Source organism: Oncorhynchus clarkii, chromosome 11, assembly GCF_045791955.1.
Source record: "Oncorhynchus clarkii lewisi isolate Uvic-CL-2024 chromosome 11, UVic_Ocla_1.0, whole genome shotgun sequence".
Classification (NCBI taxonomy): domain Eukaryota; kingdom Metazoa; phylum Chordata; class Actinopteri; order Salmoniformes; family Salmonidae; genus Oncorhynchus; species Oncorhynchus clarkii.
This window is the reverse complement of record NC_092157.1, coordinates 31,599,166-31,611,803: the sequence shown is the minus strand read 5'-3', so window position 1 is coordinate 31,611,803 and position 12,638 is coordinate 31,599,166.

The following is a 12,638-nucleotide window of genomic DNA, read 5'->3' as shown; positions in this document are numbered from 1 at the left end:
TAATCAAGCATACCACTGCAGCAAACGTGATGATTGAGTTGGAGGCGTGCGTGGCCACGCAGTCGTGGGTGAACAAGGAGTACAGGAGAGGGCTCAGAACGCACCCTTGTGGAGCCCCAGTGTTGAGGATCAGCAGGGTTAGAGATGTTGTTACCTACCCTCACCACCTGGGGGCAGCCTGTCAGGAAGTCCAGTACCCAGTTGCACAGGGCGGGGTCGAGACCCAGGGTCTAGAGCTTGATGACGAGTTTGGAGGGTACTATGGTATTAAATGCTGAGCTGTAGTCGATGAACAGCATTCTCACATAGGTATTTATCTTGTCCAGGTGGGTTAGGGCAGTGTGCAGTGTGGTTGCAATTGCATCGTCTGTGGACCTATTGGGGCGGTAGCAAATTGCAGTGGGTCTAGGGTGTCAGGTAGGGTGGAGGTGATGTGGTCCTTGACTAGTCTCTCAAAGCACTTCATGATGACGGAAGTGAGTGCTATGGGACGATAGTCATTTAGCTCAGTTACCTTAGCTTTCTTGGGAACAGGAACAATGGTGGCCCTCTTGAAGCATGAAGGAACAGCAGACTGGGATAGGGATTGATTGAATATGTCCGTAAACAGACCAGCCAGCTGGTCCGCGCATGCTCTGAGGATGCGGCTGGGGATGCCATCTAGGCCTGCAGCCTTGTGAGGGTTAACACGTTTAGATGTTTTACTCACCTCGGCTGCAGTGAAGGAGAGTCCGCAGGTTTTGGCAGCGGGCCATGTCAGGCACTGTATTGTCCTCAAAGCAAGCAAAGAAGTTATTTAGTCTGTCTGGAAGCAAGACATCCTGGTCCGCGACAGGGCTGGTTTTCTTTTTGTAATCCGTGATTGACTGTAGACCCTGCCACATACCTCTTGTGTCTCAACCTTTAAGTCTTTACTGAAGACTCATCTCTTCAGTGGGTCATATGACTGAGTGTAGTCTGGCCCAGGCGTGTGAAGGTGAACGGAAAGGCTCTGCAGCAACGAACCGCCTTTGCTGTCTCTGCCTGGCCGGTTCCCTTCTTTGCACTGGGATTCTCTGCCTCTAACCTTATTACAGGGGCTGAGTAACTGGCTTACTAGGGCTCTTTCATACCGTCCCTAGGAGGGGTGCGTCACTTGAGTGGGTTGAGTCACTGTTGTGATCTTGCTGTCTGGGTTGGTGCCCCCCCTTGAGTTGTGCCGTGGCGGAGATCTTTGTGGGCTGTACTCGGCCTTGTCTCAGGATGGTAAGTTGGTGGTTGAAGATATCCCTCTAGTGGTGTGGGGGCTGTGCTTTGGCAAAGTGGGTGGGGTTATATCCTTCCTGTTTGGCCCTGTCCAGGGGTGTCATCGGATGGGGCCACAGTGTCTCCTGACCCCTCCTGTCTCAGCCTCCAGTATTTATGCTGCAGTAGTTTATGTGTCGGGGCGCTAGGGTCGGTTTGTTATATCTGGAGTACTTTTCCTGTCCTATCCGGTGTCCTGTGTGAATTTAAGTATGCTCTCTCGAATTCTCTCTTTCTTTCTCTCGGAGGACCTGAGCCCTAGGACCATGCCTCAGGACTACCGGGCATGATGACTCCTTGCTGTCCCCAGTCCACCTGGCCATGCTGCTGCTCCAGTTTCAACTGTTCTGCCTGTGATTATTATTATTTGACCATGCTGGTCATTTATGAACATTTGAACATCTTGGCCATGTTCTGTTATAATCTCCACCAGGCACAGCCAGAAGAGGACTGGCCACCCCACATAGCCTGGTTTTTCTCTAGGTTTCTTCATAGGTTTTGGCCTTTCTAGGGAGTTTTTCCCAGCCACCATGCTTCTACACCTGCATTGCTTGCTGTTTGGGGTTTTAGGCTGGGTTTCTGTACAGCATTTTGAGATATCAGCTGATGTACGAAGGGCTATATAAATAAATTTGATTTGATTTTGATTTGATCTGAGCTGTTGAATTGCAACTCTACTTTGTCTCTATACTGACGCTTAGCTTGTTTGATTGCCTTGCGGAGGGAATAGCTACATTGTTTGTATTCGGTCATGTTTCCAGTCACCTTGCCCTGGTGAAAAGCAGTGGTTTGCGCTTTCAGTTTCACGCGAATGCTGCCATCAATCCACGGTTTCTGGTTTGGGAATGTTTTAATAGTTGCTGCGGGTATGACATTGCCGATGCACTTTCTAATGAACACCTGTATTTGTGGAGTTTCTCCCATTCTTCTCTGTCAGGTTGGATGGGGAGCGTTGCTGCACAGGTATTTTCAGGTCTCTCCAGAGATGTTAGATCGGGTACAAGTTCAAACTCTGGCTAGGCCACTAAAGGACATTCAGAGACTTGTCCCGAAGCCACTCCTGCGTTGCCTTGTCTCTGTGATTAAGGTCGTTGTCCTGTTGGAAGGTGAACCTTCGCCCCAAAACATCCCTACAGCATGATGCCACCACCACCGCGCTTGGCATTCAGGTCAAAAAGTTCAATATTGGTTTATCAAAGAATCTTGTTATCATGGTCTGAGAGTCCTTTGGGTGCCTTTTGGCAAACTCCAAGTGGGCTGTCATGTGCCTTTTACTGATTGGTGGAGGGCTGCAGAGATGGTGGTCCTGTAAAGTTTTCCCTTCTCTACAGAGGAACTCTAGAGCTCTGTTAGTGACCATCGGGTTCTTGGTCACCTCTCTAATGAGGCCCTTCTCCCCCGAATGCTCAGTTTGGCCGGGCTCATTTGGGGACCTTCAATGCTTCAGAAATGTTTTGGTACACTTCCCCAGATCTGTGCTTCGACACAATCCTGTCTCGGAGCTCTACAGACAATTCCCTTGACTTCATGGCTTGGTTTTTGCTCTGACATCAACTGTGGGACCTTATATAGACAGGTGTGTGCCTTTCCAAACCATGTCAATTCAATTGAATTTACCACAGATTAACTCCAATGAAGTTGTAGAAACATCTCAGGAAGATGAATGGAAACAGGATGCACCTGAGCTCAATTTAGAGTCTCATAGCAAAGGGTCTAAATAATAACAAAATGTTGAAAAAAGGGAAGGAGTCTGAATATTTTCTGAATGCACTGAATAGTTTGTTCTATTCACCGTGCATATAATATATCATATACAGTAAGAGAAACGTTCTTGTTGCCCGTAGTTGAATCAAAGGGCTCCCCATCCGGTCTGTCAAATGAGTTTAGGATTATTAGAGCTATACATCAGATTGTGGGCACGCTGAAGCTTGCATAAGGAGGAAGCCAGACACTCTGACAATGACACTCTCACTCGCTCATCGTCATGGACTCGCAGACCCTTGGAGCAGATCATAAAGGCGCTAGCGTTGAGGGAGTGCGTCTCACCGACATGTTATATTTAGAGGCTGCACGGCGCTGATCCACGTGGCACCTCTCTCTCCTCTCTCTCTACGGGTCAGCCAATATGTGGCGGTGAACTCATGGTTGATGAGCTAGAGGTGGGTTTACGTCAGTCTGTCAGGACGTGGGTCTCTAGCTTCGTCTCCTCCTTCCACAGTGGTATCTGTGCCTCCATGTTGGGGGAAGTCGTGTGTATTAACCAGATTGCCCACTTAGTCACACACACACAAATGGCACTGGCCTCTCTGTGTGTTCACCACCAGCCATAGTTTAGTGCAGGTTTGCAGATGCTTTGAATGCCAGGATGTCAATGCCCACTCCCCAACGGAACTCTAATGGTCATAAAATATCTTTCTGTTTAAGATAGAGATATGTTTTTGCATAGGCTGTGTCTCAATACACCACATACGCCGATGTCAGCCTTCCGCATCATGGGTGAAAAGTTGTAGAGTTACAGATGTGTTTGTCCGACCAGGAGACTTCGGTCTTCTCACGAAAACATCTTTAGCGGCTGAACGGTTTGGGCTACAAACCTATATGCACCCCTCAATGTGAAGATGATGAGACTCTCTCGAACAGGATAGTGTCCTCGGGTTTTGCTCTATGACAACCACAAATATCACAGGACTTGAAGTCGGTAGCAGCGATCTGCCAACTTCTGTCTGTAGCGTCCGAACAGTTTGGGCTAGAAACTAATATGTACCTCTCTATGGAAAGATGACGAGACTCTCACAAACACATACATATCGGTTGTTTTGCTCTAGGACGCCCACAAGCCTAACAAGCCTCACTAGCATTGTCTGAAGGTAGCCCAGTACCAGCTAGTATATGGAAGTACTTCAGTGCAAAACAAAGGGGTTATATATTGGTCCACAAAAGAAATCTTGATATTTCTTATATATCTCTCAGATATAGGACAGACACTTCAAAATATACTTCCTTTTGATTATTATTTTTTTGCTATCTGTTTTGTCATGTATGAATTTGTTATTCAATGCGTTCCTATGGGCTAATAGTAATAAGGCCAAATGTAATGTTTAATCAACAAAAATATCATATATTTAACAGAATGCCAGCTTAGGGCACACAAAACACTTTTAATATATGCAGTCTCTTCTTGTTGCACATCATGAGTTCAATTAGTACTTGTCCAAAATGTTTTTCTTGAAGCGCAAGGGAAACAATGGTTTATCCTGAAGACCTAGTTGCCAAGTTTGATTGAACAGGATTCCAACCATCCCAATGTTCTGACACAAGGATGTTATGTATTTGTCTTCAGGCACCTTTTCTTCATCGTTGATGACTCTGGTATGAACCTCCATCTTTTTTTATGGATAAATAAGATACAATTGCTCGTTGGTTCTTAAAATGCAAATGCTTCCAAACCGTCAGTCTACTGCACATTCAATGAGTGAGTGAGTGAGAGAGGGAAGGAGGTTTTTAATGGAGAAGTTACTGTTGGATACCTCAGGCCATATGCTATTTTCAGGTATAACAATCTCTCTGGCCATCTTTTCAGTTGAAAATAACAGAGGAGACTGAGTACCATGCAAACGAGTGAGGCCGATGTGTCAAGCAGGTTTAAAAAATAGCAGCCTGGTCCCCACTCATAGGGGTCACGATAGGTTAACCTTAGGATAATGTACAGCAAAGTCACCACACCATACTGTTCATGTGTTGTTACTGGACATAACACACACTTGGTTATCTTGACCCAGCCATTTGGGTTGCATGAATAACCTGAGATGTTAGGGCTGTGGCTTTCAGATCATTATTTTGGGCCACCCATAAGAGTAAATGTCATTCCTATTCATCATTTTATGTTTGTACACTGGACATTTAAATTGTCCCTGAATATTTTTGCACATTACGCATTTGAATACAAAATTCATAACATTATTATTTACATATCCTACAGTGAGATAAGAACTTGTACACTTCATAAAAGCTTCAAAAGTGTCGGTGTTCAACCTGACCATATGATATAAAATACAAAGAAAAGATTAACTGGAAAGACATTTACTTTAATGGTTGGCCAAAAATAACTAACTGTAAGCCACACCTCTAGTCTTCTGAGCTGACCCGCTGGGTCATATCTTAATAACCCAGCATCAATAACCCAGCACCAATAACCTAGCAGTTTTTAAAGAAAATAACTACTCAGTGACCTAAGGCCTGCAACCCAGCAGTTGGGTCAACCAAACAATTGAGTTCTTTTAAGCACTTTCCCACATTTGGTTCCAATTTCTCCTGCTTGTGTGTTTGTCTTATGAATATGAAACAGATTGCACAGAGAGATTAAAAGTACTCCTGCCTCTTTAGACAGCTGAATCAGTTTATATCTAGCAATTGATATCCAATTTTAAGACAGCTTACTCTTCCAACTGCTGTAATACCGAAAAGCTCTTCTGAATCTGAATTTCCGATCTAGGCCCATAAACCCGTTAGCCCTAATAAATTGGACAATGATTAAAGATGGAAATTCCTAACTCAAAACACAGAAGGATGAGTCACTCCCTCAAGATGAATGGTGGAATGGTGCTTACTTCCTTTAACAGGTGGAGCCATGACAGTAGCGCTGTTCATTTCACTTTATCCCTGCAGATGCCAAGTCTGTGAAACAGCTACAGTATGAGAGACTATGGCTTTTCTTGAATGCTACCTGGAGAAGAGAGCTTCCTGGAGAAGAATGGAGTTGACTGATTCATTCAAACCATCCATCTTTGTTTACAAACTGTCTCAAAGCATCCACCTGTGATAGGAGTCCGTCTGGCATTTTGATAGTGTTCAGAACCTTTCCATTCGACCCCAATCGACAGCATCCGGTGAAGTTGGAGCGTGCCAAACTCAAATGACAAAATTGTAATATTAAACATTCATGAACATGCAAGTGTCCTACATCATTTAAAACGTTCACTTCTTGTTAATCCAACCGCTTTGTCAGAATTCAAGAAGGCTTTACAGCGAAAGTATACCATGCGATTATCTGAGGACAGTGCCCCACATCAAAATACTTTTTCAAACCAGCACAGGCATCACTAAAATCACAAATAGCGATTAAATAAATCACTTACCTTTGAAGATCTTCCTCTGTTTGCAGTCCCAAGGGTTCCAGCTACACAGTGAATAGTCGTTTTGTTCGATAAAGTCCTTCTTTAAACTTCTCTAGGATAGGGGGCAGCATTTGGAATTTTGGATGAAAAGCATACCCAAATTCAACTGCCTGCTACTCATCCCCAGAAGATAATTTGTTAGTATAACAGAACTTATGTAGCAGGCGAAACCCCGAGGACAAACCATTCATATGTTTTTTTTTTAGGTCACTCTCTTTTCAATGATTTTCATTGGTAATTCAGATTTCTAAGGGACTTGCTTGCAGTTCCTACCGCTTCCACAGGATGTCACTAGTCTTTAGAAATTGGTTGAGGTTATTCCTTTGTGTAATGAAGAAGTACGGCCATCTTGAACGAGGGTCACTTCATGTGTACTGTTTGATAGAGGCGCATGACCAGAAAGCATGCTTTAGTTTGTTTTCTTCCTGTATTGAACACAGATCATCCCATCTTCCATTTTATCGATAATTTACATTAAAATAATACCTAAAGTTGTATTACAAAAGTAGTTTGAAAATGTTTTGGCGAAGTTTACAGGTAACTTTTGAGATATTTTGTAGTCACATTGCACAAGTTAGAACCAGTGTTTTTTTGGATCAAACGCACCAAATAAATTGACATTTAGGATATATATGGACGGAATTAATCAAACAAAAGCACCATTTGTGATGTTTATGGAACATATTGGATTGCCAACAGAAGAAGCTCGTCAAAGGTAAGGCATGATTTATATATTTTTTTCTACGTTTTGTCGTCGCGCCTGCAGGGTTGAAATATGTTTTCTCTCTTTTGTTTATCTTTTCTCTTTTCGCCGAAAAGCCTTTTTGAAATCTGACATGTTGGCTGGATTCACATCACGTGTAGCTTTAATTTGGTATCTTACATGTGTGATTTCATGAAAGTTTGATATTTATAAGAATTTATTTGAATTTGGCGCTCTGCATTTTCTCTGGCTTTTAGCCAAGTGGGACGCTAACAAGCAGCATATAAAAAATATGCTATAAATAAAAACCGAGATGACTGCATTAAAATATAAACATTAGGCTATAGGCCTATTTCAATCATATTGAAATATATTTCAATCAATTAAGTAATATTATGCTAATGTAGTTTGTCTCAATATATGTGCGCAGTGATGTGCCAAATCGATGATTTAGTGCATTTTTATTGAGTAGGCATTAGAATAAGCACCTCAATGTTTGCAGTTGTAGGTGGTAATATCTCTCTTGGAGCTGATCCGTCATCAGTATTGTGACATAATTATAATGGTTAAGTTAAGATTTTAATGGAGAAAGTTGATCTGAGAGCAGCTCTCCCTTTCTTTTGATCCTGTCAGTAATGACACATGCTCCAACGACCATTCTCCCTGACCATTCTCCCACAAGTTTCTATTCAATTTTTTTTCTTTTTTTTTTCGATTGGCCCATCCCACTTGGGAGAAAAACAATTACTTGGTTTGTGCAGCTTTTTATTTTTTGTTACATGTACGTTCTACACACATTTTACACACATGGGCCTTTTTTTTACACAGTAGTTGCATAGAAACATATAGTTATTTGATGTATACTACATCTGGATGATAGTGCTTAAACACATCCGGTATACATTATATATAGTGTTTTCAGTCACAACTATTATAGACCATTGGCTTTTAAACCCACCCCTCAGCTGCTCTCAGCCTATTCCACCAATCTCCATAAACTACCCTCTTTTGATTTTCATGTGGTACATATTTTTCAACTGTGGTTTCACATAAATTCCTTTCTAATTGAACAGTATCTACAGGTTGTAAATTAAAGATTCATATTTTTTTACTAAGAGTATATTATAGTGTTTATGGATTGACTATGGCTTTCCAAATCTCCCAACAATGATTATTGTAGGCTTAGTTTCAGGTAAATGTTGTGATTTTTCAATCACTCCTGAACCTGTGACCAGAAACAAGCTACATACGGGCACTACCAGAATAAGTGAACTAATGATTCTGCCTCTTCGCAGCAAGATCTGCAGAGCTTAGATGGCTGCATGCCCCATATACATAACATTCAATACTTGTGGCAATACTTTAAAAAAATATATATATATATTGAAAAACTTTGTTTTAAATCAAGTGTCGTTTTGAGTATTATTTCATAAATTATGTGCCATGGAATCGGGACATATAAAATCTCTTCCCAGCTTTTTTGCAACCAACAGTATATGCCATCGCTTTCAACATTTTGGTCCTCATATTAAACTGGTATATTTGTCTATTTATGGCAATTTATTTTGCCAAACGTGTATTTAATAAAGGGCAGAAAAACATAGGTCCCGACGTTCTCCCCTTTCCACTTACATCCTCCATTTTTGTGATAATTCTACAATCAGTTGGTGATAATTTTGGATAGGTCAAACATTTCCATATATTTTTGTTAACTGCGTGTGTCATATAACTCCACCATTCCTATTCATAATATAATTAACAAAGATGATCCTTTTAGCATTTTCTTTCCATATATAATGTTTTTATTTATCAATCAGTATATTTGAGTTTAACCCTTATATTTGTTGCAATATTTGTTCTGTCTTTTCTGGGGGATGAAACTGGAAATGAAACCAGCTTTGTATGCCTTATTTTATTAAATGTGTTACTTTGAACAAGGTTTCATTTTCAATTAACCGAAAGTGAGAGGTTATAATCTGGATAGAGGCAGAAATAACATTTTTGAAAAAGGAGTGAGACATTCTTACCAATTGAATGTAAAACCAGTTCAGGTTTAAGCAGACATTTGTATGACTGACGCTTTTAGTGAGAGGTTTAACGCTTTAATATCTAATCGTTTTAGCCTCCCAAACTCGTATTCATTATATAAATATGGACATTTCATTTTGTCTGGCTTACCGTTCCAAATAAAGTGATGTATTTTTTTCTCATAGATTTTCAAAAACGATTAGTCTAGAGTAGACTGTGCAATACGTAAATAAGTCAACTGTGATATGACTAAAGAGTTAATCAGTGTGATTTTTGACCTCCCCATGGTTCCAAGATCTTCTCTAATTTTGCTAACGTTCTGTTGAAATGTGTTGTTCATTTAGTTTTGGGGGGTAATGAATACCAATTATGTCTACTTCCCCATCAGCCCATTTATTGATGAACGACGGGGTCATGTAAAATGTGTGCCTTTTAATGATCCAATACATCATATGGCACACTTATCGTCATTAGCTTTAGGTCCAGGGAGACTAGGGAAATGATCTAGATCCTCAATGAGACTGTGAAGTGGTAGATTTGGAGACAATGGACAACTGTGTTTAACTCCTCTGGACAGTTTAATACTTTCTGATTTAGTAACCATTATTTACTATTTTACACCTGGGGTTACTATACATAACTTTTACCCATTGTATAAAATAAAACATTTAAATTGTCCAGGCATTTATATATAAATGATAGTCGTACTTTATCAAAGGCCTTTTAAAAATCTGCCTGGTTTCTTTGACGTTTCATAGTGTTCTATTGTTTCAAGTAATTGTCTTATATTATCGCCAATGTATTGTACATGTAAAAAAAAATGTTTAAACAAGATGAATCATATCTGATAAAAAAAACTTCTTCGTTCTATGCGTAACACATTCTGCCAGGATTTTTGCATCACAACATTGAAGTGTAAGGGGCCTCGATCTTTAAACTTTTTTTTTTTAGGGGGTTTATACTTACCACATGGGTCCTGTTTATACTTACCACATGGGTCCTGTTTCAATAATAGTGAAATCAGATATTCATGCTGCGTATCTGATAGTCTACCAATATAGGAGTAATTAAAACATGCTAATAATAATCTTTGAGTACATCTTAAAAGTTTTGATATAACTGTTTGCTGGAGGGAAAGGCATTAATGCCATAAAGTAGTTCCTCCTCTGTAATTTGGCCTTGACATGAGTCTTTCTGTACAATTGCTAATTTGACATTATTATAAGGAAACAGGTTACATCTTCGGCCGCTGTAGGAAAGATGCATCGTTTTAAAACACCCGTAAGCCTAAATTCCATCGCTATCGGGAAACCGGGCCCTGAACCTCTTGACAAAGTTTCTATAACTTTGTAAGGGATAAACACTTGTAAAAGTGCCATCTAGGCATGTTGCAATAATGAAAGGGAAAACAAGATCAGAGAACATAAGATAAAACAGTAGCTTAAAAAAACAACCTCCAAACAGTAATCCAAGGCATTCAATCTCCAAGATACATGACTAAGTGAGGTAGCGATAGGAAAATAAACATTACAATTCACAGCTTATCCATATGCTGATATTGAACTCGACAGCTGCCCCCTCCTTACAAGGATGTGACAGATAATCAAACGAAATCATTGAAACTACAAAGTCAGTGGAAATGAAAAGGTTTGCGAGACATGTGGGGAGCAAAAAAGTCCGGGAGCGCGGAACCTACGAGTGAGTATAAACTTCCCAAGGGGAATTTTTAATTTGGGCAACAACAAAGCTCCACTGGCCGGATCGACTGGCACACGAGCGCCACATGTGTCTTCCATTGGCCCTGACGCACACTTGAAACAGAGTTCACTTTACGCCTCTGTGTCTGCACGCAGTAAAAGCCCTGTTTATTTGTGTTTCCCTTTTTTTAACAGCTGCAGGGCCTGCCTCCAATGCCTCCTTTCATCCAACCAGACCTCTTTGCCTCTTCAACTGCTGGGCTCTTCACAAGTGTCCGCCTTGCAACCTCTGTGGTTGTGTGGGAGGGGAGGGGAAGAAATTAATAAGGATCAACTTTGATCGATGGCTTTAATTTAAAACATCATATATGTACGTATGTTTTGTGCATTCAAAACTTCTTCTATTTTTGACATACACTACCGTTCAAAAGTATGGGGTCACTTAGAAATGTCCTTGTTTTTGAAAGAAAAGCTCATTTCTAGTCCATTAAAATAACATCAGAATGATCAGAAATACAGTGTAGATATTGTTAATGTTGTAAATGACTATTGTAGCTGGAAATGGAAGATTTCTTTCTGGAATATCTACAGAGGCATACAGAGGTCCATTATCAGCAACCATCACTCCTGTGTTCCAATGTTACGTTGTGTTAGCTAATCCAAGTTTATTATTTTAAAAGGCTAACTGATCATTAGAAAACCATTGTGCATTTATGTTAGCACACAAGTCCTCAACTGGCAGCTTAATTAAACAGTACCCACAAAACACCAGTCTCAACGTCAACAGTGAAGAGGCGACTCCGGGAGGCTGGCCTTCTAGGCAGAGTTGCAAAGAAAAAGCCATATCTCAGACTGGCCAATAAAAATAAAAGATTAAGATGGGAAAAATAACATTGACACTGGACAGAGGAACTGTGCCTAGAAGGCCAGCATCCTGGAGTTGACTCTTCACTGTTGTTGTTGAGACTGTGGTTTTGTGGGTACTATTTAATGAAGCTGCCAGTTGAGGACTCTCAAACTAGACACTCTAATGAACTTGTCCTCTTGCTCAGTTGTGCACCGGGGCCTCCCACTCCTCTTTCTATTCTAGTTAGAGACAGTTTGCGCTTTTCTGTGAAGAGAGTAGTACAAGATCTTCAGTTTCTTGGCAATTTCTCGCATGGAATAGCCTTCATTTCTCAGAAGAAAGGTCTTGTTTCTGGCCATCCTGGCCATCCTGTAATTGAACCCACAATTGCTGATGCTCCAGATACTCAACTAGTCTAAAGAAGGCCAGTTTTATTGCTTCTTTAATCAGCATTAATCAACAGTTTTAAGCTGTGCTAACATAATTGCAAAAAGGTTTTCTAATGATCAATTATCTTTTTCAAATGATAAACATGGATTAGCTAACACAACGTGCCATTGGAACACAGGAGTTATGGATGCTGATAATTGGCCTCTGTACGCCTGTGTAGAAATTCCATTAAAAAAATGTGCCGTTTCCAGCTACAATAGTCATTTACAACATGAACAATGTCTTCACTGTATTTCTGATCAATTTGATGCTTTTTTAATGGACAAAAAATATGCTATTCCTTCAAAAACAAGGACATTTCTAAGTGACCCCAAACTTTTCAATAGTAGTGTACATGTTGGGAAAACCGGTACATATGTGACAGGATATGAATGGTAAAGGAATTATAAAATACCTATTTCAGGGGCAGCAGCCATTACATGGACTCATTAGATCCCTAGCTGTCCATGGGACAT